At 37.8% G+C, this 22,144-nt stretch overlaps 14 non-coding genes across 14 annotated transcripts; all 14 read right to left on the reverse strand.

The window, feature by feature from the left end:
• Positions 1-170: 170 nt before the first annotated feature.
• On the reverse strand, positions 171-242 carry TRNAS-GGA (transfer RNA serine (anticodon GGA)). The gene has a single exon. It is a non-coding gene; the product is annotated as a tRNA-Ser (tRNA).
• Positions 243-1,123: 881 nt separating this feature from the next.
• TRNAS-GGA (transfer RNA serine (anticodon GGA)) lies at positions 1,124-1,195 on the reverse strand. Its single transcript has one exon. It is a non-coding gene; the product is annotated as a tRNA-Ser (tRNA).
• An 857-nt stretch (positions 1,196-2,052) lies between these two features.
• TRNAC-GCA (transfer RNA cysteine (anticodon GCA)) lies at positions 2,053-2,124 on the reverse strand. The gene has a single exon. It is a non-coding gene; the product is annotated as a tRNA-Cys (tRNA).
• An 856-nt stretch (positions 2,125-2,980) lies between these two features.
• Positions 2,981-3,052, reverse strand: TRNAC-GCA (transfer RNA cysteine (anticodon GCA)). The gene has a single exon. It is a non-coding gene; the product is annotated as a tRNA-Cys (tRNA).
• An 884-nt stretch (positions 3,053-3,936) lies between these two features.
• Positions 3,937-4,008, reverse strand: TRNAC-GCA (transfer RNA cysteine (anticodon GCA)). Its single transcript has one exon. It is a non-coding gene; the product is annotated as a tRNA-Cys (tRNA).
• A 1,806-nt stretch (positions 4,009-5,814) lies between these two features.
• On the reverse strand, positions 5,815-5,886 carry TRNAC-GCA (transfer RNA cysteine (anticodon GCA)). The gene has a single exon. It is a non-coding gene; the product is annotated as a tRNA-Cys (tRNA).
• Positions 5,887-6,769: 883 nt separating this feature from the next.
• On the reverse strand, positions 6,770-6,841 carry TRNAC-GCA (transfer RNA cysteine (anticodon GCA)). The gene has a single exon. It is a non-coding gene; the product is annotated as a tRNA-Cys (tRNA).
• An 880-nt stretch (positions 6,842-7,721) lies between these two features.
• On the reverse strand, positions 7,722-7,793 carry TRNAS-GGA (transfer RNA serine (anticodon GGA)). The gene has a single exon. It is a non-coding gene; the product is annotated as a tRNA-Ser (tRNA).
• An 881-nt stretch (positions 7,794-8,674) lies between these two features.
• TRNAS-GGA (transfer RNA serine (anticodon GGA)) lies at positions 8,675-8,746 on the reverse strand. The gene has a single exon. It is a non-coding gene; the product is annotated as a tRNA-Ser (tRNA).
• Positions 8,747-9,603: 857 nt separating this feature from the next.
• On the reverse strand, positions 9,604-9,675 carry TRNAC-GCA (transfer RNA cysteine (anticodon GCA)). Its single transcript has one exon. It is a non-coding gene; the product is annotated as a tRNA-Cys (tRNA).
• Positions 9,676-10,531: 856 nt separating this feature from the next.
• Positions 10,532-10,603, reverse strand: TRNAC-GCA (transfer RNA cysteine (anticodon GCA)). The gene has a single exon. It is a non-coding gene; the product is annotated as a tRNA-Cys (tRNA).
• An 884-nt stretch (positions 10,604-11,487) lies between these two features.
• Positions 11,488-11,559, reverse strand: TRNAC-GCA (transfer RNA cysteine (anticodon GCA)). Its single transcript has one exon. It is a non-coding gene; the product is annotated as a tRNA-Cys (tRNA).
• A 1,806-nt stretch (positions 11,560-13,365) lies between these two features.
• TRNAC-GCA (transfer RNA cysteine (anticodon GCA)) lies at positions 13,366-13,437 on the reverse strand. The gene has a single exon. It is a non-coding gene; the product is annotated as a tRNA-Cys (tRNA).
• Positions 13,438-14,320: 883 nt separating this feature from the next.
• On the reverse strand, positions 14,321-14,392 carry TRNAC-GCA (transfer RNA cysteine (anticodon GCA)). Its single transcript has one exon. It is a non-coding gene; the product is annotated as a tRNA-Cys (tRNA).
• Positions 14,393-22,144: the final 7,752 nt, after the last annotated feature.

Below are 22,144 nucleotides of genomic sequence, written 5' to 3' on the forward strand. Positions count from 1 at the left end.
TATGAAGAAATCCTAAACAGTTTCATGGTGTTTACCCTATGTTTCAGGAGATGATCAGGAGTATTTCAAATGTAGAAATGTGTTGCTCATTACATAAAATGCTAAGATTGTAAATGTTTTCTTCAATTTATTTAATTAAAACAAATTTCCACAGGTAAAACAGTTGAACAAGGGGGCACCCAGATTTGAACTAGGGACCTCTTGATCTCCATTCAAAGGCTCTACCACTGAACTATTCCCCCAGATCTGAAAATTTTGCCTTTATTAATTCTGTAATATGTACAAAGTGCAAACAACATGCAATCACCATCAGAGCAATGCATTTTCAGCCACCAAACCCTCCTTATAAGTATATGGGGTGCGAAGGATGTCCTTTATCTGCCTTGGTAAAATACAGTGAGGTTTCCATTGCAAGAATTCATACATTTCGTATCACACGTAGATCTTGGAACATGGAAAAAAAATCTTTATTCAAATGCACAAATTCTGCAAAATGTAACTGCTTCTCTACTGCAGTTTGTTGATGTTGTGCTAAGAGCATAGTTGAACCCAATTGTTCATTGTTTTGTATATGAAATGATGATATGTCCTATTGTTTCTTACAGTGCATTGGGTTGAAAAACATTTTAACTGTATCTATTGAAGAGGGTATATGGTTATGAAACAGGGACTTCTTGAACTACACTCCTACGCTCTACCACTGACATAAACCCTTGAATGTTGAAAACTGCCCTTTTTTAAAAAGGTGATAGAGTGGGTGACTGTATGGAACTTGTAGAACTAATGACATCAGTGCACTTCTTGTCAGCTGTACAAATTAATACATTTCATTAAGGGCATATTATTGGTTTCCACCACAGTTTTATAACATTCATATGAGCTTCCAATGGACTATTTCAAACTGATAATATCACCAGTAGAACTTGGGTGAATGTAAAACACAGCTTGTAGCATATGAAGAAATCCTAAACAGTTTCATGGTGTTTACCCTATGTTTCAGGAGATGATCAGGAGTATTTCAAATGTAGAAATGTGTTGCTCATTACATAAAATGCTAAGATTGTAAATGTTTTCTTCAATTTATTTAATTAAAACAAATTTCCACAGGTAAAACAGTTGAACAAGGGGGCACCCAGATTTGAACTAGGGACCTCTTGATCTCCATTCAAATGCTCTACCACTGAACTATTCCCCCAGATCTGAAAATTTTGCCTTTATTAATTCTGTAATATGTACAAAGTGCAAACAACATGCAATCACCATCAGAGCAATGCATTTTCAGCCACCAAACCCTCCTTATAAGTATATGGGGTGCGAAGGATGTCCTTTATCTGCCTTGGTAAAATACAGTGAGGTTTCCATTGCAAGAATTCATACATTTCGTATCACACGTAGATCTTGGAACATGGAAAAAAAATCTTTATTCAAATGCACAAATTCTGCAAAATGTAACTGCTTCTCTACTGCAGTTTGTTGATGTTGTGCTAAGAGCATAGTTGAACCCAATTGTTCATTGTTTTGTATATGAAATGATGATATATCCTATTGTTTCTTACAGTGCATTGGGTTGAAAAACATTTTAACTGTATCTATTGAAGAGGGTATATGGTTATGAAACAGGGACTTCTTGAACTACACTCCTACGCTGTACCACTGACATAAACCCTTGAATGTTGAAAACTGCCCTTTTTTAAAAAGGTGATAGAGTGGGTGACTGTATGGAACTTGTAGAACTAATGACATCAGTGCACTTCTTGTCAGCTGTACAAATTAATACATTTCATTAAGGGCATATTATTGGTTTCCACCAACGTTTTATAACATTCATATGAGCTTCCAATGGACTATTTCAAACTGATAATATCACCAGTAGAACTTGGGTGAATGTAAAACACAGCTTGTATCATATGAAGAAATCCTAAACCGTTTCTTGGTGTTTACCCTATGTTTCAGGAGATGATCAGGAGTATTTCAAATGTAGAAATGTGTTTCTCATTATATAAAATGCTAAGATTGTAAATGTTTTTTTTCTACAGGTAAAACAGTTGAACAAGGGGGCACCCAGATTTGAACTAGGGACCTCTTGATCTGCAGTCAAATGCTCTACCACTGAGCTATACCCCCAATTCTGAAAGGTTTAACTTTATTAATTCAGTAATATGTACAAAGTGCAAACAACATGCAATCACCATCAGAGCAATGCATTTTCAGCCACCAAACCCTCCTTATAAGTATATGGGGTGCGAAGGATGTCCTTTATCTGCCTTGGTAAAATACAGTGAGGTTTCCATTGCAAGAATTCATACATTTCGTATCACACGTAGATCTTGGATCATGGAAAAAAAATCTTTTGTCAAATGCACAAATTCTGCAAAATGTAACTGCTTCTCTATTGCAGTTTGTTGATTGTGTGCTAAGAGCATAGTTAAACCCAATTGTTCATTGTTTTGTATATGAAATGATGATATATCCTATTTTTTCTTACAGTGCATTGGGTTGAAAAACATTTTAACTGTATCTATTGAATAGGGTATATGGTTATGAAACAGGGACTTCTTGAACTACACTCCTACGCTCTACCACTGACATAAACCCTTGAATGTTGAAAACTGTCATTTTTTAAAAAGGTGATAGAGTGGGTGACTGTATGGAACTTGTAGAACTAATGACATCAGTGCAGTTCTGGTCAGCTGTACAAATTAATACATTTCATTAAGGGCATATTATTGGTTTCCACCACAGTTTTATAACATTCATATGAGCTTCCAATGGACTATTTCAAACTGATAATATCACCAGTAGAACTTGGGTGAATGTAAAACACAGCTTGTATCATATGAAGAAATCCTAAACAGTTTCATGGTGTTTACCCTATGTTTCAGGAGATGATCAGGAGTATTTCTAATGTAGAAATGTGTTGCTCATTACATCAAATGCTAAGATTGTAAATGTTTTTTTCTACAGGTAAAAAAGTTGAACAAGGGGGCACCCAGATTTGAACTAGGGACCTCTTGATCTGCAGTCAAATGCTCTACCACTGAGCTATACCCCCAGTTCTGAAAGGTTTAACTTTATTAGTTCTGTAATATGTACAAAGTGCAAGCAACATGCAATCACCATCAAAGCAATGCATGTTCAGCCACCAAACCCTCCTTATAAGTATAAGGGGTACACAAGATGTCCTGTATCTGCCTTGGTACAATACAGTGAGGTTTCCATTGCAAGAATTCAAACATTTCGTATCACATATAGATCTTGGAACATGAAAAAAAAAAACTTTTGTCAAATGCACAAATTCTGCAAAACGTAACTGCTGCTCTACTGCAGTTTGTTGATTTTGTGCTAAGCGAATAGTTAAACCCAATTGTTCATTGTTTTGTATATGAAATGATGATATATCCTATTGGTTCTTACAGTGCATTGGGTTGAAAAACATTTTAACAGGATCTATTGAAGAGGGTATATGGTTATGAAACAGGGACTTCTTGAACTACACTCCTACGCTCTACCACTGAGTTAAACCCTTGAATGCTGAAAACTGCCCTTTTTTTAAAAAAGGTGATAGAGTGGGTGACTGTATGGAACTTGTAGAACTAAGGACATCAGTGCACTTCTGGTCAGCTGTACAAATTAATACATTTCATTAAGGGCATATTATTGCTTTCCACCAAAGTTTTATAACATTCATATGAGCTTCCAATGGACTAATTCAAACTGATAATATCACCAGTAGAACTTGGGTGAATGTAAAACACAGCTTGTATCATATGAAGAAATCCTAAACAGTTTCATGGTGTTTACCCTATGTTTCAGGAGATGATCAGGAGTATTTCAAATGTAGAAAGGTGTTGCTCATTACATAAAATGCTAAGATTGTAATCGTTTTCTTCAATTTATTTAATTAAAAAATATTTCTACAGGTAAAACAGTTGAACAAGGGGGCACCCAGATTTGAACTAGGGACCTCTTGATCTGCAGTCAAATGCTCTACCACTGAGCTATACCCCCAATTCTGAAAAGTTCTCCTTTATTAAGTCAGTAATATGTACAAAGTGCAAGCAACATGCAATCACCATCAAAGCAATGCATTTTCAGCCACCAAACCCTCCGTATAAGTATATGGGGTGCAAAGGATGTCCTTTATCTGCCTTGGTAAAATACAGTGAGGTTTCCATTGCAAGAATTCATACATTTCGTATCACATGTAGATCTTGGAACATGGAAAAAAATATTTTGTCAAAAGCATACATTCTGCAAAATGTAACTGCTTCTCTACTGCAGTTTGTTGATTTTGTGTTAAGAGCATAGTTAAACCCAATTGTTCATTGTTTTGTATATGAAATGATGATATATCCTATTGTTTCTTACAGTGCATTGGGTTGAAAAACATTTTAACAGGATCTATTGAAGAGGGTATATGGTTATGAAACAGGGACTTCTTGAACTACACTCCTACGCTCTACCACTGAGTTAAACCCTTGAATGTTGAAAACTGCCCTTTTTTAAAAAGGTGATAGAGTGGGTGACTGTATGGAACTTGTAGAACTAATGAAATCAGTGCACTTCTGGTCAGCTGTACAAATTAATACATTTCATTAAGGGCATATTATTGGTTTCCACCACAGTTTTATAACATTCATATGAGCTTCCAATGGACTATTTCAAACTGATAATATCACCAGTAGAACTTGGGTGAATGTAAAACACAGCTTGTAGCATATGAAGAAATCCTAAACAGTTTCATGGTGTTTACCCTATGTTTCAGGAGATGATCAGGAGTATTTCAAATGTAGAAATGTGTTGCTCATTACATAAAATGCTAAGATTGTAAATGTTTTCTTCAATTTATTTAATTAAAACAAATTTCCACAGGTAAAACAGTTGAACAAGGGGGCACCCAGATTTGAACTAGGGACCTCTTGATCTCCATTCAAATGCTCTACCACTGACCTATTCCCCCAGATCTGAAAATTTCGCCTTTATTAATTCTGTAATATGTACACGGTGCAAGCAACATGCAATCACCATCAAAGCAATGCATTTTCAGCCACCAAACCCTCCTTATAAGTATATGGGGTGCAAAGGATGTCCTTTATCTGCCTTGGTAAAATACAGTGAGGTTTCCATTGCAAGAATTCATTCATTTCGTATCACATGTAGATCTTGGAACATGGAAAAAAATCTTTGTCAAATGCACACATTCTGCAAAATGTAACTGCTTCTCTATTGCAGTTTGTTGATTGTGTGCTAAGAGCATAGTTAAACCCAATTGTTCATTGTTTTGTATATGAAATTATGATATATCCTATTGTTTCTTACAGTGCATTGGGTTGAAAAACATTTTAACAGGATCTAATGAAGAGGGTATATGGTTATGAAACAGGGACTTCTTGAACTACACTCCTACGCTCTACCACTGACATAAACCCTTGAATGTTGAAAACTGTCATTTTTTAAAAAGGTGATAGAGTGGGTGACTGTATGGAACTTGTAGAACTAATGACATCAGTGCAGTTCTGGTCAGCTGTACAAATTAATACATTTCATTAAGGGCATATTATTGGTTTCCACCACAGTTTTATAACATTCATATGAGCTTCCAATGGACTGTTTCAAACTGATAATATCACCAGTAGAACTTGGGTGAATGTAAAACACAGCTTGTATCATATGAAGAAATCCTAAACAGTTTCATGGTGTTTACCTTATGTTTCAGGAGATGATCAGGAGTATTTCTAATGTAGAAATGTGTTGCTCATTACATCAAATGCTAAGATTGTAAATGTTTTTTTCTACAGGTAAAAAAGTTGAACAAGGGGGCACCCAGATTTGGACTAGGGACCTCTTGATCTGCAGTCAAATGCTCTACCACTGAGCTATACCCCCAGTTCTGCAAGGTTTAACTTTATTAATTCTGTAATATGTACAAAGTGCAAGCAACATGCAATCACCATCAAAGCAATGCATTTTCAGCCACCAAACCCTCCTTATAAGTATAAGGGGTACACAAGATGTCCTGTATCTGCCTTGGTACAATACAGTGAGGTTTCCATTGCAAGAATTCAAACATTTCGTATCACATATAGATCTTGGAACATGAAAAAAAAAAACTTTTGTCAAATGCACAAATTCTGCAAAACGTAACTGCTGCTCTACTGCAGTTTGTTGATTTTGTGCTAAGCGAATAGTTAAACCCAATTGTTCATTGTTTTGTATATGAAATGATGATATATCCTATTGTTTCTTACAGTGCATTGGGTTGAAAAACATTTTAACAGGATCTATTGAAGAGGGTATATGGTTATGAAACAGGGACTTCTTGAATTGGACTCCTATGCTCTACCACTGACATAAACCCTTGAATGCTGAAAACTGCCCTTTTTTAAAAAGGTGATAGAGTGGGTGACTCTATGGAACTTGTAGAACTAAGGACATCAGTGCACTTCTTGTCAGCTGTACAAATTAATACATTTCATTAAGGGCATATTATTGCTTTCCACCAAAGTTTTATAACATTCATATGAGCTTCCAATGGACTAATTCAAACTGATAATATCACCAGTAGAACTTGGGTGAATGTAAAACACAGCTTGTATCATATGAAGAAATCCTAAACAGTTTCATGGTGTTTACCCTATGTTTCAGGAGATGATCAGGAGTATTTCAAATGTAGAAATGTGTTGCTCATTACATAAAATGCTAAGATTGTAATCGTTTTCTTCAATTTATTTAATTAAAAAAATATTTCTACAGGTAAAACAGTTGAACAAGGGGGCACCCAGATTTGAACTAGGGACCTCTTGATCTGCAGTCAAATGCTCTACCACTGAGCTATACCCCCAATTCTGAAAAGTTCTCCTTTATTAAGTCAGTAATATGTACAAAGTGCAAGCAACATGCAATCACCATCAAAGCAATGCATTTTCAGCCACCAAACCCTCCTTATAAGTATATGGGGTGCAAAGGATGTCCTTTATCTGCCTTGGTAAAATACAGTGAGGTTTCCATTGCAAGAATTCATACATTTCGTATCACATGTAGATCTTGGAACTTGGAAAAAAATATTTTGTCAAAAGCATACATTCTGCAAAATGTAACTGCTTCTCTACTGCAGTTTGTTGATTTTGTGCTAAGAGCATAGTTAGACCCAATTGTTCATTGTTTTGTATATGAAATGATGATATATCCTATTGTTTCTTACAGTGCATTGGGTTGAAAAACATTTTAACAGGATCTATTGAAGAGGGTATATGGTTATGAAACAGGGACTTCTTGAACTACACTCCTACGCTCTACCACTGAGTTAAACCCTTGAATGTTGAAAACTGCCCTTTTTTAAAAAGGTGATAGAGTGGGTGACTGTATGGAACTTGTAGAACTAATGAAATCAGTGCACTTCTGGTCAGCTGTACAAATTAATACATTTCATTAAGGGCATATTATTGGTTTACACCACAGTTTTATAACATTCATATGAGCTTCCAATGGACTATTTCAAACTGATAATATCACCAGTAGAACTTGGGTGAATGTAAAACACAGCTTGTAGCATATGAAGAAATCCTAAACAGTTTCATGGTGTTTACCCTATGTTTCAGGAGATGATCAGGAGTATTTCAAATGTAGAAATGTGTTGCTCATTACATAAAATGCTAAGATTGTAAATGTTTTCTTCAATTTATTTAATTAAAACAAATTTCCACAGGTAAAACAGTTGAACAAGGGGGCACCCAGATTTGAACTAGGGACCTCTTGATCTCCATTCAAATGCTCTACCACTGAACTATTCCCCCAGATCTGAAAATTTTGCCTTTATTAATTCTGTAATATGTACAAAGTGCAAACAACATGCAATCACCATGAGAGCAATGCATTTTCATCCACCAAACCCTCCTTATAAGTATATGGGGTGCGAAGGATGTCCTTTATCTGCCTTGGTAAAATACAGTGAGGTTTCCATTGCAAGAATTCATACATTTCGTATCACACGTAGATCTTGGAACATGGAAAAAAAATCTTTATTCAAATGCACAAATTCTGCAAAATGTAACTGCTTCTCTACTGCAGTTTGTTGATGTTGTGCTAAGAGCATAGTTGAACCCAATTGTTCATTGTTTTGTATATGAAATGATGATATATCCTATTGTTTCTTACAGTGCATTGGGTTGAAAAACATTTTAACTGTATCTATTGAAGAGGGTATATGGTTATGAAACAGGGACTTCTTGAACTACACTCCTACGCTCTACCACTGACATAAACCCTTGAATGTTGAAAACTGCCCTTTTTTAAAAAGGTGATAGAGTGGGTGACTGTATGGAACTTGTAGAACTAATGACATCAGTGCACTTCTTGTCAGCTGTACAAATTAATACATTTCATTAAGGGCATATTATTGGTTTCCACCACAGTTTTATAACATTCATATGAGCTTCCAATGGACTATTTCAAACTGATAATATCACCAGTAGAACTTGGGTGAATGTAAAACACAGCTTGTAGCATATGAAGAAATCCTAAACAGTTTCATGGTGTTTACCCTATGTTTCAGGAGATGATCAGGAGTATTTCAAATGTAGAAATGTGTTGCTCATTACATAAAATGCTAAGATTGTAAATGTTTTCTTCAATTTATTTAATTAAAACAAATTTCCACAGGTAAAACAGTTGAACAAGGGGGCACCCAGATTTGAACTAGGGACCTCTTGATCTCCATTCAAATGCTCTACCACTGAACTATTCCCCCAGATCTGAAAATTTTGCCTTTATTAATTCTGTAATATGTACAAAGTGCAAACAACATGCAATCACCATCAGAGCAATGCATTTTCAGCCACCAAACCCTCCTTATAAGTATATGGGGTGCGAAGGATGTCCTTTATCTGCCTTGGTAAAATACAGTGAGGTTTCCATTGCAAGAATTCATACATTTCGTATCACACGTAGATCTTGGAACATGGAAAAAAAATCTTTATTCAAATGCACAAATTCTGCAAAATGTAACTGCTTCTCTACTGCAGTTTGTTGATGTTGTGCTAAGAGCATAGTTGAACCCAATTGTTCATTGTTTTGTATATGAAATGATGATATATCCTATTGTTTCTTACAGTGCATTGGGTTGAAAAACATTTTAACTGTATCTATTGAAGAGGGTATATGGTTATGAAACAGGGACTTCTTGAACTACACTCCTACGCTGTACCACTGACATAAACCCTTGAATGTTGAAAACTGCCCTTTTTTAAAAAGGTGATAGAGTGGGTGACTGTATGGAACTTGTAGAACTAATGACATCAGTGCACTTCTTGTCAGCTGTACAAATTAATACATTTCATTAAGGGCATATTATTGGTTTCCACCACAGTTGTATAACATTCATATGAGCTTCCAATGGACTATTTCAAACTGATAATATCACCAGTAGAACTTGGGTGAATGTAAAACACAGCTTGTATCATATGAAGAAATCCTAAACCGTTTCTTGGTGTTTACCCTATGTTTCAGGAGATGATCAGGAGTATTTCAAATGTAGAAATGTGTTGCTCATTATATAAAATGCTAAGATTGTAAATGTTTTTTTTCTACAGGTAAAACAGTTGAACAAGGGGGCACCCAGATTTGAACTAGGGACCTCTTGATCTGCAGTCAAATGCTCTACCACTGAGCTATACCCCCAATTCTGAAAGGTTTAACTTTATTAATTCAGTAATATGTACAAAGTGCAAACAACATGCAATCACCATCAGAGCAATGCATTTTCAGCCACCAAACCCTCCTTATAAGTATATGGGGTGCGAAGGATGTCCTTTATCTGCCTTGGTAAAATACAGTGAGGTTTCCATTGCAAGAATTCATACATTTCGTATCACACGTAGATCTTGGAACATGGAAAAAAAATCTTTTGTCAAATGCACAAATTCTGCAAAATGTAACTGCTTCTCTATTGCAGTTTGTTGATTGTGTGCTAAGAGCATAGTTAAACCCAATTGTTCATTGTTTTGTATATGAAATGATGATATATCCTATTTTTTCTTACAGTGCATTGGGTTGAAAAACATTTTAACTGTATCTATTGAATAGGGTATATGGTTATGAAACAGGGACTTCTTGAACTACACTCCTACGCTCTACCACTGACATAAACCCTTGAATGTTGAAAACTGTCATTTTTTAAAAAGGTGATAGAGTGGGTGACTGTATGGAACTTGTAGAACTAATGACATCAGTGCAGTTCTGGTCAGCTGTACAAATTAATACATTTCATTAAGGGCATATTATTGGTTTCCACCACAGTTTTATAACATTCATATGAGCTTCCAATGGACTATTTCAAACTGATAATATCACCAGTAGAACTTGGGTGAATGTAAAACACAGCTTGTATCATATGAAGAAATCCTAAACAGTTTCATGGTGTTTACCCTATGTTTCAGGAGATGATCAGGAGTATTTCTAATGTAGAAATGTGTTGCTCATTACATCAAATGCTAAGATTGTAAATGTTTTTTTCTACAGGTAAAAAAGTTGAACAAGGGGGCACCCAGATTTGAACTAGGGACCTCTTGATCTGCAGTCAAATGCTCTACCACTGAGCTATACCCCCAGTTCTGAAAGGTTTAACTTTATTAGTTCTGTAATATGTACAAAGTGCAAGCAACATGCAATCACCATCAAAGCAATGCATGTTCAGCCACCAAACCCTCCTTATAAGTATAAGGGGTACACAAGATGTCCTGTATCTGCCTTGGTACAATACAGTGAGGTTTCCATTGCAAGAATTCAAACATTTCGTATCACATATAGATCTTGGAACATGAAAAAAAAAAACTTTTGTCAAATGCACAAATTCTGCAAAACGTAACTGCTGCTCTACTGCAGTTTGTTGATTTTGTGCTAAGCGAATAGTTAAACCCAATTGTTCATTGTTTTGTATATGAAATGATGATATATCCTATTGTTTCTTACAGTGCATTGGGTTGAAAAACATTTTAACAGGATCTATTGAAGAGGGTATATGGTTATGAAACAGGGACTTCTTGAACTACACTCCTACGCTCTACCACTGAGTTAAACCCTTGAATGCTGAAAACTGCCCTTTTTTTAAAAAAGGTGATAGAGTGGGTGACTGTATGGAACTTGTAGAACTAAGGACATCAGTGCACTTCTGGTCAGCTGTACAAATTAATACATTTCATTAAGGGCATATTATTGCTTTCCACCAAAGTTTTATAACATTCATATGAGCTTCCAATGGACTAATTCAAACTGATAATATCACCAGTAGAACTTGGGTGAATGTAAAACACAGCTTGTATCATATGAAGAAATCCTAAACAGTTTCATGGTGTTTACCCTATGTTTCAGGAGATGATCAGGAGTATTTCAAATGTAGAAATGTGTTGCTCATTACATAAAATGCTAAGATTGTAATCGTTTTCTTCAATTTATTTAATTAAAAAATATTTCTACAGGTAAAACAGTTGAACAAGGGGGCACCCAGATTTGAACTAGGGACCTCTTGATCTGCAGTCAAATGCTCTACCACTGAGCTATACCCCCAATTCTGAAAAGTTCTCCTTTATTAAGTCAGTAATATGTACAAAGTGCAAGCAACATGCAATCACCATCAAAGCAATGCATTTTCAGCCACCAAACCCTCCTTATAAGTATATGGGGTGCAAAGGATGTCCTTTATCTGCCTTGGTAAAATACAGTGAGGTTTCCATTGCAAGAATTCATACATTTCGTATCACATGTAGATCTTGGAACATGGAAAAAAATATTTTGTCAAAAGCATACATTCTGCAAAATGTAACTGCTTCTCTACTGCAGTTTGTTGATTTTGTGTTAAGAGCATAGTTAAACCCAATTGTTCATTGTTTTGTATATGAAATGATGATATATCCTATTGTTTCTTACAGTGCATTGGGTTGAAAAACATTTTAACAGGATCTATTGAAGAGGGTATATGGTTATGAAACAGGGACTTCTTGAACTACACTCCTACGCTCTACCACTGAGTTAAACCCTTGAATGTTGAAAACTGCCCTTTTTTAAAAAGGTGATAGAGTGGGTGACTGTATGGAACTTGTAGAACTAATGAAATCAGTGCACTTCTGGTCAGCTGTACAAATTAATACATTTCATTAAGGGCATATTATTGGTTTCCACCACAGTTTTATAACATTCATATGAGCTTCCAATGGACTATTTCAAACTGATAATATCACCAGTAGAACTTGGGTGAATGTAAAACACAGCTTGTAGCATATGAAGAAAACCTAAACAGTTTCATGGTGTTTACCCTATGTTTCAGGAGATGATCAGGAGTATTTCAAATGTAGAAATGTGTTGCTCATTACATAAAATGCTAAGATTGTAAATGTTTTCTTCAATTTATTTAATTAAAACAAATTTCCACAGGTAAAACAGTTGAACAAGGGGGCACCCAGATTTGAACTAGGGACCTCTTGATCTCCATTCAAATGCTCTACCACTGACCTATTCCCCCAGATCTGAAAATTTCGCCTTTATTAATTCTGTAATATGTACACGGTGCAAGCAACATGCAATCACCATCAAAGCAATGCATTTTCAGCCACCAAACCCTCCTTATAAGTATATGGGGTGCAAAGGATGTCCTTTATCTGCCTTGGTAAAATACAGTGAGGTTTCCATTGCAAGAATTCATACATTTCGTATCACATGTAGATCTTGGAACATGGAAAAAAATCTTTGTCAAATGCACACATTCTGCAAAATGTAACTGCTTCTCTATTGCAGTTTGTTGATTGTGTGCTAAGAGCATAGTTAAACCCAATTGTTCATTGTTTTGTATATGAAATTATGATATATCCTATTGTTTCTTACAGTGCATTGGGTTGAAAAACATTTTAACAGGATCTAATGAAGAGGGTATATGGTTATGAAACAGGGACTTCTTGAACTACACTCCTACGCTCTACCACTGACATAAACCCTTGAATGTTGAAAACTGTCATTTTTTAAAAAGGTGATAGAGTGGGTGACTGTATGGAACTTGTAGAACTAATGACATCAGTGCAGTTCTGGTCAGCTGTACAAATTAATACATTTCATTAAGGGCATATTATTGGTTTCCACCACAGTTTTATAACATTCATATGAGCTTCCAATGGACTGTTTCAAACTGATAATATCACCAGTAGAACTTGGGTGAATGTAAAACACAGCTTGTATCATATGAAGAAATCCTAAACAGTTTCATGGTGTTTACCTTATGTTTCAGGAGATGATCAGGAGTATTTCTAATGTAGAAATGTGTTGCTCATTACATCAAATGCTAAGATTGTAAATGTTTTTTTCTACAGGTAAAAAAGTTGAACAAGGGGGCACCCAGATTTGGACTAGGGACCTCTTGATCTGCAGTCAAATGCTCTACCACTGAGCTATACCCCCAGTTCTGCAAGGTTTAACTTTATTAATTCTGTAATATGTACAAAGTGCAAGCAACATGCAATCACCATCAAAGCAATGCATTTTCAGCCACCAAACCCTCCTTATAAGTATAAGGGGTACACAAGATGTCCTGTATCTGCCTTGGTACAATACAGTGAGGTTTCCATTGCAAGAATTCAAACATTTCGTATCACATATAGATCTTGGAACATGAAAAAAAAAAACTTTTGTCAAATGCACAAATTCTGCAAAACGTAACTGCTGCTCTACTGCAGTTTGTTGATTTTGTGCTAAGCGAATAGTTAAACCCAATTGTTCATTGTTTTGTATATGAAATGATGATATATCCTATTGTTTCTTACAGTGCATTGGGTTGAAAAACATTTTAACAGGATCTATTGAAGAGGGTATATGGTTATGAAACAGGGACTTCTTGAATTGCACTCCTATGCTCTACCACTGACATAAACCCTTGAATGCTGAAAACTGCCCTTTTTTAAAAAGGTGATAGAGTGGGTGACTCTATGGAACTTGTAGAACTAATGACATCAGTGCACTTCTGGTCAGCTGTACAAATTAATACATTTCATTAAGGGCATATTATTGCTTTCCACCAAAGTTTTATAACATTCATATGAGCTTCCAATGGACTATTTCAAACTGATAATATCACCAGTAGAACTTGGGTGAATGTAAAACACAGCTTGTATCATATGAAGAAATCCTAAACAGTTTCATGGTGTTTACCCTATGTTTCAGGAGATGATCAGGAGTATTTCAAATGTAGAAATGTGTTGCTCATTACATAAAATGCTAAGATTGTAATCGTTTTCTTCAATTTATTTAATTAAAAAAATATTTCTACAGGTAAAACAGTTGAACAAGGGGGCACCCAGATTTGAACTAGGGACCTCTTGATATGCAGTCAAATGCTCTACCACTGAGCTATACCCCCAGTTCTGAAAAGTTCACCTGTATTAATTCAGTAATATGTACAAAGTGCAAGCAACATGCAATCACCAACAAAGCAATGCATTTTCAGCCAGCATACCTTCCTTATAAGTATATGGGGTACAAAAGATGTCCTTTATCTGCCTTGGTAAAATACAGTGAGGTTTCCATTGCATTAATTCATACATTTCATATGACATGTAGATCTTGGAACATGGAAAAAAAACTTTTGTCAAATGCACAAATTCTGCAAAACGTAACTGTTTCTCTGCTGCATTTTATTGATCTTGTGCTAAGAGCAGAGTTAAACCCAATTGTTCATTGTTTTGTATATGAAATGATGATATATCTTATTTTGTCTTACAGTGCATTGGGTTAAAAAATACATTTTAACAGGATCTATTGACAAGGGTATATGGTTATGAAACAGGGACTTCTTGAACTGCACTCCTATGCTCTTCCACTGAGTTAAACCCTTGAATGCTGAAAACTGCCCTTTTTTAAAAAGGTGATAGAGTGGGTGACTGTATGGAACTTGTAGAACTAATGACATCAGTGCACTTCTGGTCAGCTGTACAAATTAATACATTTCATTAAGGGCATATTATTGGTTTCCACCACAGTTTTATAACATTCATATGAGCTTCCAATGGACTATTTCAAACTGATAATATCACCAGTAGAACTTGTGTGAATGTAAAACACAGCTTGTATCATACGAAGAAATCCTAAACAGTTTCATGGTGTTTACCCTATGTTTCAGGAGATGATCAGGAGTATTTCAAAGGTAGAAATGTGTTGCTCATTACATAAAATGCTATGATTGTAAATGTTTTCTTCAATTTATTTAAAAAAAATATTTCTACAGGTAAAACTTTTGGACAAGGGGGCACCCAGATTTGAACTGGAGACATCTTGATCTGCAGTCTAATGTTCCAACACTCAGCTATACCCCCAGTTCTGAAATGTTCCCCTTTATTAATTCAGTAATATGTACAAAGTGCAAGCAACATGCAATCACCATCAAAGCAATGCATTTTCAGCCACCTAACCCTTCTTATAACTATAAGGGGTACACAAGATGTCCTTTATCTGCCTTGGTAAAATACAGTGAGGTTTCCATTGCAAGAATTCATACATTTCATATCACATGTAGATCTTGGAACATGGAAAAAAATCTTTTGTCAAATGCACAAATTCTGCAAAATGTAACTGCTTCTCTACTGCAGTTTGTTGATTTTGTGCTAAGAGCATATTTAAACCCAATCGTTCATTGTTTTGTATATGAAATGATGATATACCCTATTGTTTCTTACAGTGCATTGGGTTGAAAAACATGTTAACAGGATCTATTGAAGAGGGTATATGGTTATGAAACAGGGACTTCTTGAACTACACTCCTACGCTCTACCACTGACATAAACCCTTCAATGTTGAAAACTGCCCTTTTTTAAAAAGGTGATAGAGTGGGTGACTCGATGGAACTTGTAGAACTAATGACATCAGTGCACTTCTGGTCAGCTGTACAAATTATTACATTTCATTTAAGGCATATTATTGGTTTCCACCACAGTTTTATAACATTCATATGAGCTTCCAATGGACTATTTCAAGCTAATCATATCACCAGTAGAACTTGGGTGAATGTAAAACAGAGCTTGTATCACATGAAGAAATCCTAAACAGCTTAATGGTGTTTACCCTATGTTTCAGGTGATGATCAGGAGTATTTCAAATGTAGAAATGTGTTGCTAATTACATAAAATGCTAAGATTGTAAATGTTTACTTCAATTTTTTTAGTTAAAAAAATATTTCTACAGGTAAAGCAGTTGGACAAGGAGGCACCCAGATTTGAACTAGGGACCTTTTGATCTGCAGTGAAATCCTCTACCCCTGAGCTATACCCCCATTTCTGAAATGTTCACCTTTATTTATTCAGTAATACGTACAAAGTGGAAGCAACATGCAATCACCAACAAAGCAATGCATTTTCAGCCACCATACCTTCCTTATAAGTATATGGGGTACAAAAGATGTCCTTTATCTGCCTTGGTAAAATACAGTGAGGTTTCCATTGCATTAATTCATACATTTCATATGACATGTAGATCTTGGAACATGGAAAAAAAACTTTTGTCAAATGCACAAATTCTGCAAAACGTAACTGTTTCTCTGCTGCATTTTATTGATCTTGTGCTAAGAGCATAGTTAAACCCAATTGTTCAGTGTTTTGTAAATGAAATGATGATATATCCTATTGTTTCTTACAGTGCATTGGGTTGAAATACATTTTAACAGGATCTATTGAAGAGGGTATATGGTTATGAAACAGGGACTTCTTGAACTACACTCCTACGCTCTACCACTGACATAAACCCTTCAATGATGAAAACTGCCCTTTTTTAAAAAGGTGATAGAGTGGGTGACTCTATGGAACTTGTAGAACTAATGACATCAGTGCACTTCTGGTCAGCTGTACAAATTAATACATTTCATTAAGGGCATATTATTGGTTTCCACCACAGTTTTATAACATTCATATGAGCTTCCAATGGACTATTTCAAACTGATCATATCACCAGTAGAACTTGGGTGAATGTAAAACACAGCTTGTATCATATGAAGAAATCCTAAACAGCTTAATGGTGTTTACCCTATGTTTCTGGTGATGATCAGGAGTATTTCAAATGTAGAAATGTGTTGCTCATTACATAAAATGCTAAGATTGTAAATGTTTACTTCAATTGATTTAGTTAAAAAAATATTTCTACAGGTAAAACAGTTGGACAAGGGGGCACCCAGATTTGAACTAGGGACCTTTTGATCTGCAGTGAAATCCTCTACCCCTGGGCTATACCCCCATTTCTGAAATGGTCACCTTTATTCATTCAGAAAATATGTACAAAGTGGAAGCAACAAGCAATCACCATCAAAGCAATGCATTTTCAGCCACCAAACCTTCCTTATAAGTATAAGGGGCACACAAGATGTCCTTTATCTGCCTTGGTAAAATACAGTGAGGTTTCCATTGCAAGAATTCATACATTTCATATCACATGTAGATCTTGGAACATGGAAAAAAACTTTTGTCAAATGCACAAATTCTGCAAAACGTAACTGCTTCTCTACTGCAGTTTGTTGATTTTGTGCTGAGAGCATAGTTATACCCAATTGTTCATTGTTTTTTATATGAAATGATGATATATCCTTTTGTTTCTTACAGTACATTGGGTTGAAAAACATTTTAACAGGATCTATTGACAAGGGTATATGGTTATGAAACAGGGACTTCTTGAATTGCACTCCTACGCTCTACCACTGAGTTAAACCCTTGAATGCTGAAAACTGCCCTTTTTTAAAAAGGTGATAGAGTGGGTGACTGTATGGAACGTGTAGAACTAATGACATCAGTGCACTTCAGGTCAGCTGTACAAATTAATACATTTCATTAAGGGCATATTATTGGTTTCCACCACAGTTTTATAACATTCATATGAGCTTCCAATGGACTATTTCAAACTGATAATATCACCAGTAGAACTTGGGTGAATGTAAAACACAGCTTGTATCATATGAAGAAATCCTAAACAGCTTAATGGTGTTTACCCTATGTTTCAGGTGATGATCAGGAGTATTTCAAATGTAGAAATGTGTTGCTCATTACATAAAATGCTAAGATTGTAAATGTTTACTTCAATGTATTTAATTAAAAAAATATTTCTACAGGTAAAACAGTTGGACAAGGGGGAACCCAGATTTGAACTAGGGACCTTTTTGAAGTGCAGTGAAATGCTCTACCCCTGAGCTATACCCCCATTTCTGAATTGTTCACCTTTATTTATTCAGTAATATGTACAAAGTGGAAGCAACATGCAATCACTATCAAAGCAATGCATGTTCAGCCACCAAACCCTCCTTATAAGTATAAGGGGTGCGAAGGATGTCCTTTATCTGCCTTGGTAAAATACAGTGAGGTTTCCATTGCAAGAATTCATACATTTCGTATCACATGTAGATCTTGGAACAAAAAAAAAATCTTTTGTCAAATGCACAAATTCTGCAAAATGTAACTGCTTCTCTACTGCAGTTTGTTGATTTTGTGCTAAGAGCATAGTTAAACCCAATCGTTCATTGTTTTGTATATGAAATGATGATATATCCTATTGTTTCTTACAGTGCATTGGGTTGAAAAACATGTTAACAGGATCTATGAAGAGGGTGAAGTGGGAGAATGGAAGAACAGGCTCCCGCCCTTCCCCTCTCGCGCTTGGCCTAGAGGATCACGGCATAGACACCCGCCACGAGAGGAGTTTGCCTATCTACCAGACGACCAAAACTCTGGTACAGGAACATACGGATGTGCCCACCTACCTGCCCAGCAGCCCGCCATGTCCATGCCGACACCTGCGGCACGGATCAACTCGACTAAACCTACACGTCGTTAGAGATGCCATGACGACCTAGCCAACGGTCAGCACACCTGTGCAAACATGCACACCGGACACTCCCACACCAATCCACACGAAGAACATACTCAGTGCTATGACGTAGGCGACAGACATACCCACGGACGTGCATCTTTATTATTTTCCACATAGGCTCTCAAAATGCAGAAACGCAAGACGCATAATGAACTTATCTAAAAAGGCTTGCTCACGCTTCTTCTAAGAACCATGTACCATAATGAAGAATATAACGGAGACACGATACTGAGGATAGAGCAATATGATACCGTAACCTAAAGCGCTCTGCATCAAACGGTTCCACCTATGCACCAGGCCCAAGTAGGCCGCAAGCAAAAGCTTCCATGAACATTGAATGAGCAAGAGCTTGGTTGCTGACCCTGCAAAATGAGCCCGGAGAAAGCACACCGCCAAGGGCACGATGTTGCAATCTCGCACGCCGCAAGCCGACGCCAAGGTCGCACCTGCAAGATAAACCAGGCACACAGTAGGAAAAACAATATTAATTGTGTTGAATTTTGCCTCAAACACGGTCCCACCTCACGTGACAAAGCCAAACTTGACAGGACGCCAAGCCCAGGAGGAAGGAGACGCCTGAATCCCACTTTTCAAGACACAGGCAGATACAATTAAAAGACTCATTGGACATCTGCAGCAGTGGGAGTAGTCGACCTCCCAACATACGAATGAATCCTCACATTGTTTACACCTACCCATAGTAAAACATTGTTGCAAAGGACAGGTGCACCGCAAGCTGGGAACAGCGATAGTCCCAGACTGGGAGGCTCGCGAGCGGACCAATCAGAACATGGGGCTCTTATCACTGACGCCATTAACATTGACCAATCCTCAGAGGTCTTCATGTAACAATTTTCATGTATCAAATTGAAGGGACAGCCCAGGTATACCACCTGACTAACCCTCAACCACTAACACCGTTCTCTATATGTATGCTATATTAACCCTACCACTCGAGTAACCAATCCAGAGTGGAAATAGGTTTTTTGCTAAACTTTCCAAGGTGACGCAAGTAGCGCGTCATACTAAGGTAAAAAGGGCCTGCGAGCCCCACAATTGTGTGTGTCAGGACGGACGCGTACGCTCCTTGACCCATCCCTGCCGTTTTGTCTAATAAACAGCAGAGTCACCTTGCTTCTTGCGTGTGTCTCATACTCTATCTCTTTTGGGATATACAGGAGGAGTTGGGGCCTCCCTGCCCGGAGGTCTGCGGACGGCCCGGCCGACCCCGGCAGAATTTCCCCCCGACAAGTTGGAGGCACTGCTGAGATCTGTTTAAGATCTGCTTTTTTATTTTTATTTTTTTCCAGGTACTTCTGTTGCGAGGAGGCCCGGCGGCGCGGCCCCCTCTGCCGTTGCCCCCTTCTGAGGACTACTGGACCATCGCGGAACTGCGAGAAGACCGGACAGCGCAATCCGGATATTGGCTTTCGGGAGCTGGTTGAGAAGTATCCCGCCCGCGGTTGGCGAGTGTCCAGATGTGGTCCAGACGAGGGGAGGTGGCGAGCCGCTTGGATGGGTGCACGCAGTCGAGCGGCCCCGCATCAAGAGAACTTGGTGAGCATGCCACGCACAACAAGCAATGTGAAATTGTGAGGGAGGGGGGAGGAATTAAATACGGGAGGTGGGAGGTGTTGCACAGGTGCGCGGCGAAGGTTTGACAATTTAGTGTAGACAATGAAATGAATGGTAGCCGAACGAGTGCGAGAGCAGTCGGCTACGTTACGTGAGAGAGGGGGGCGGAGCACGAAAACATCACGTGCGGCCGCTCGTAGACACTGATTGGCCTAGGTCGCGACTACGTGTAAGGGTGTGTGTGTGATTTCCTACGAGTTGGCATTTATTGATCAATGAGTAGATGAGGATCCCTATTGTTCGAGCAAAAAACTTGATAGGTAGATGACGTTTCCCTGTAGGCGGTAGCTAGTTAGTTGCCCAATACGGAAGATAATTGGCTGGTTAAGCCCCCCTGTCGAGGGGCGTATCACACGCGAGGCTACACAGTGTGCGCAGTCCGATTATATTATTGATTATCTTGTTCCAGGAGTGACAGGAAGACAGCTGTGAGGTTAACGGGGGTAGATTGCAAGTGTATTTTGGACTTAAAGAATATATGAAGAACTTACCAGTAGTTTGACGCGATCAGTGAAGTCACCAGTAGGGCCTTTCATAGGATATCCCGAGCACAAGGCATTTTTCTTTCTGAGAGTGGTGGGGAAGAGAACTGTGGTAAGGGAGTGGAAACGGAGATAAACGGTAACGAGTTGATTGGGGAAAGGCGAAACGGGGGACGTGGCTGCGCACGGAGAACGCCGGCCACGGCAAGTGTAGAAGAAGGAGGAGGAGCAAATAAAAATAGGACGACTGTATAAGAACGTCACAAGGGGTACGCAGCCGCAGGGGGCTACGTGCGCCTCGGCCGCAGGGGGCCGTAAGGGTGTTGTGTAAAGGAAGAAAGAAAGAAGAAAATATACAAATGTAAATACTATATTTTAATAGTTTTCCTTAGCGGACTATCGCAAGTCCCCAAACTTACGGGGCCAGGTAAAGGTATAAGGCTGTGTATTGTAAGTGTTAGTAAGATAATAGCTACCAAATAGGGGAAGGCTAACAAGTGAAGCGATACTATGTCATACGGGACAGGATCGGGAGGGTGGGGGAACACCCTCACTACCCCACTACAACAAATATGTACAACACTGTCACCCCATAGGGAGAAACTGATCAAGTATAGCATAGAATGGACACAGGGGACGGACAACAAAATGATAACACCATGGCCGCCTAATGGTAGCTTCGATCCATATGCCCAACATTCACTATTAAACCATCTGCATAATACATACAAAGGGAAGAAGTTGACAAACCACGTGGAGGTGTTTAACTTATGGAGGATGTTCCAAGGGTCCCGACCAGGACCAAATGGAATGTTCACTGTGGGGGAAATGCCGGAAGAAAAAGAGTTTAAGGAGGAAGGAGAGGATGGGAAAAAGGGGAGTGAAGACCCAAAGAACACGGGGAACGGACAAGAGGGAGGAGAAAAGAATAATAACTCAAAAGAAAATGAAATAAAAAAGGAACTGAGCAACGATATACCCCTAGCAAAGGTAGTGAAAACAGAGGGAGGGGGGTTGTACCCTTTAAGAGAATTAGGAGAAATAGAAAGAGGACAGTTAAGGCCGGCTGAGGGGTACTCGAACCCAGCATACAGCCCGCCACCATATGTGGCTCATAGGAAGATGCCAGCAGGGGAGGGGAAGACTGGAGAAGAACA

This window comes from Ambystoma mexicanum, unplaced genomic scaffold (genome assembly GCF_040938575.1).
Source record: "Ambystoma mexicanum isolate Mex_15411 unplaced genomic scaffold, UKY_AmexF1_1 Mex_scaf84, whole genome shotgun sequence".
NCBI classification, from domain to species: domain Eukaryota; kingdom Metazoa; phylum Chordata; class Amphibia; order Caudata; family Ambystomatidae; genus Ambystoma; species Ambystoma mexicanum.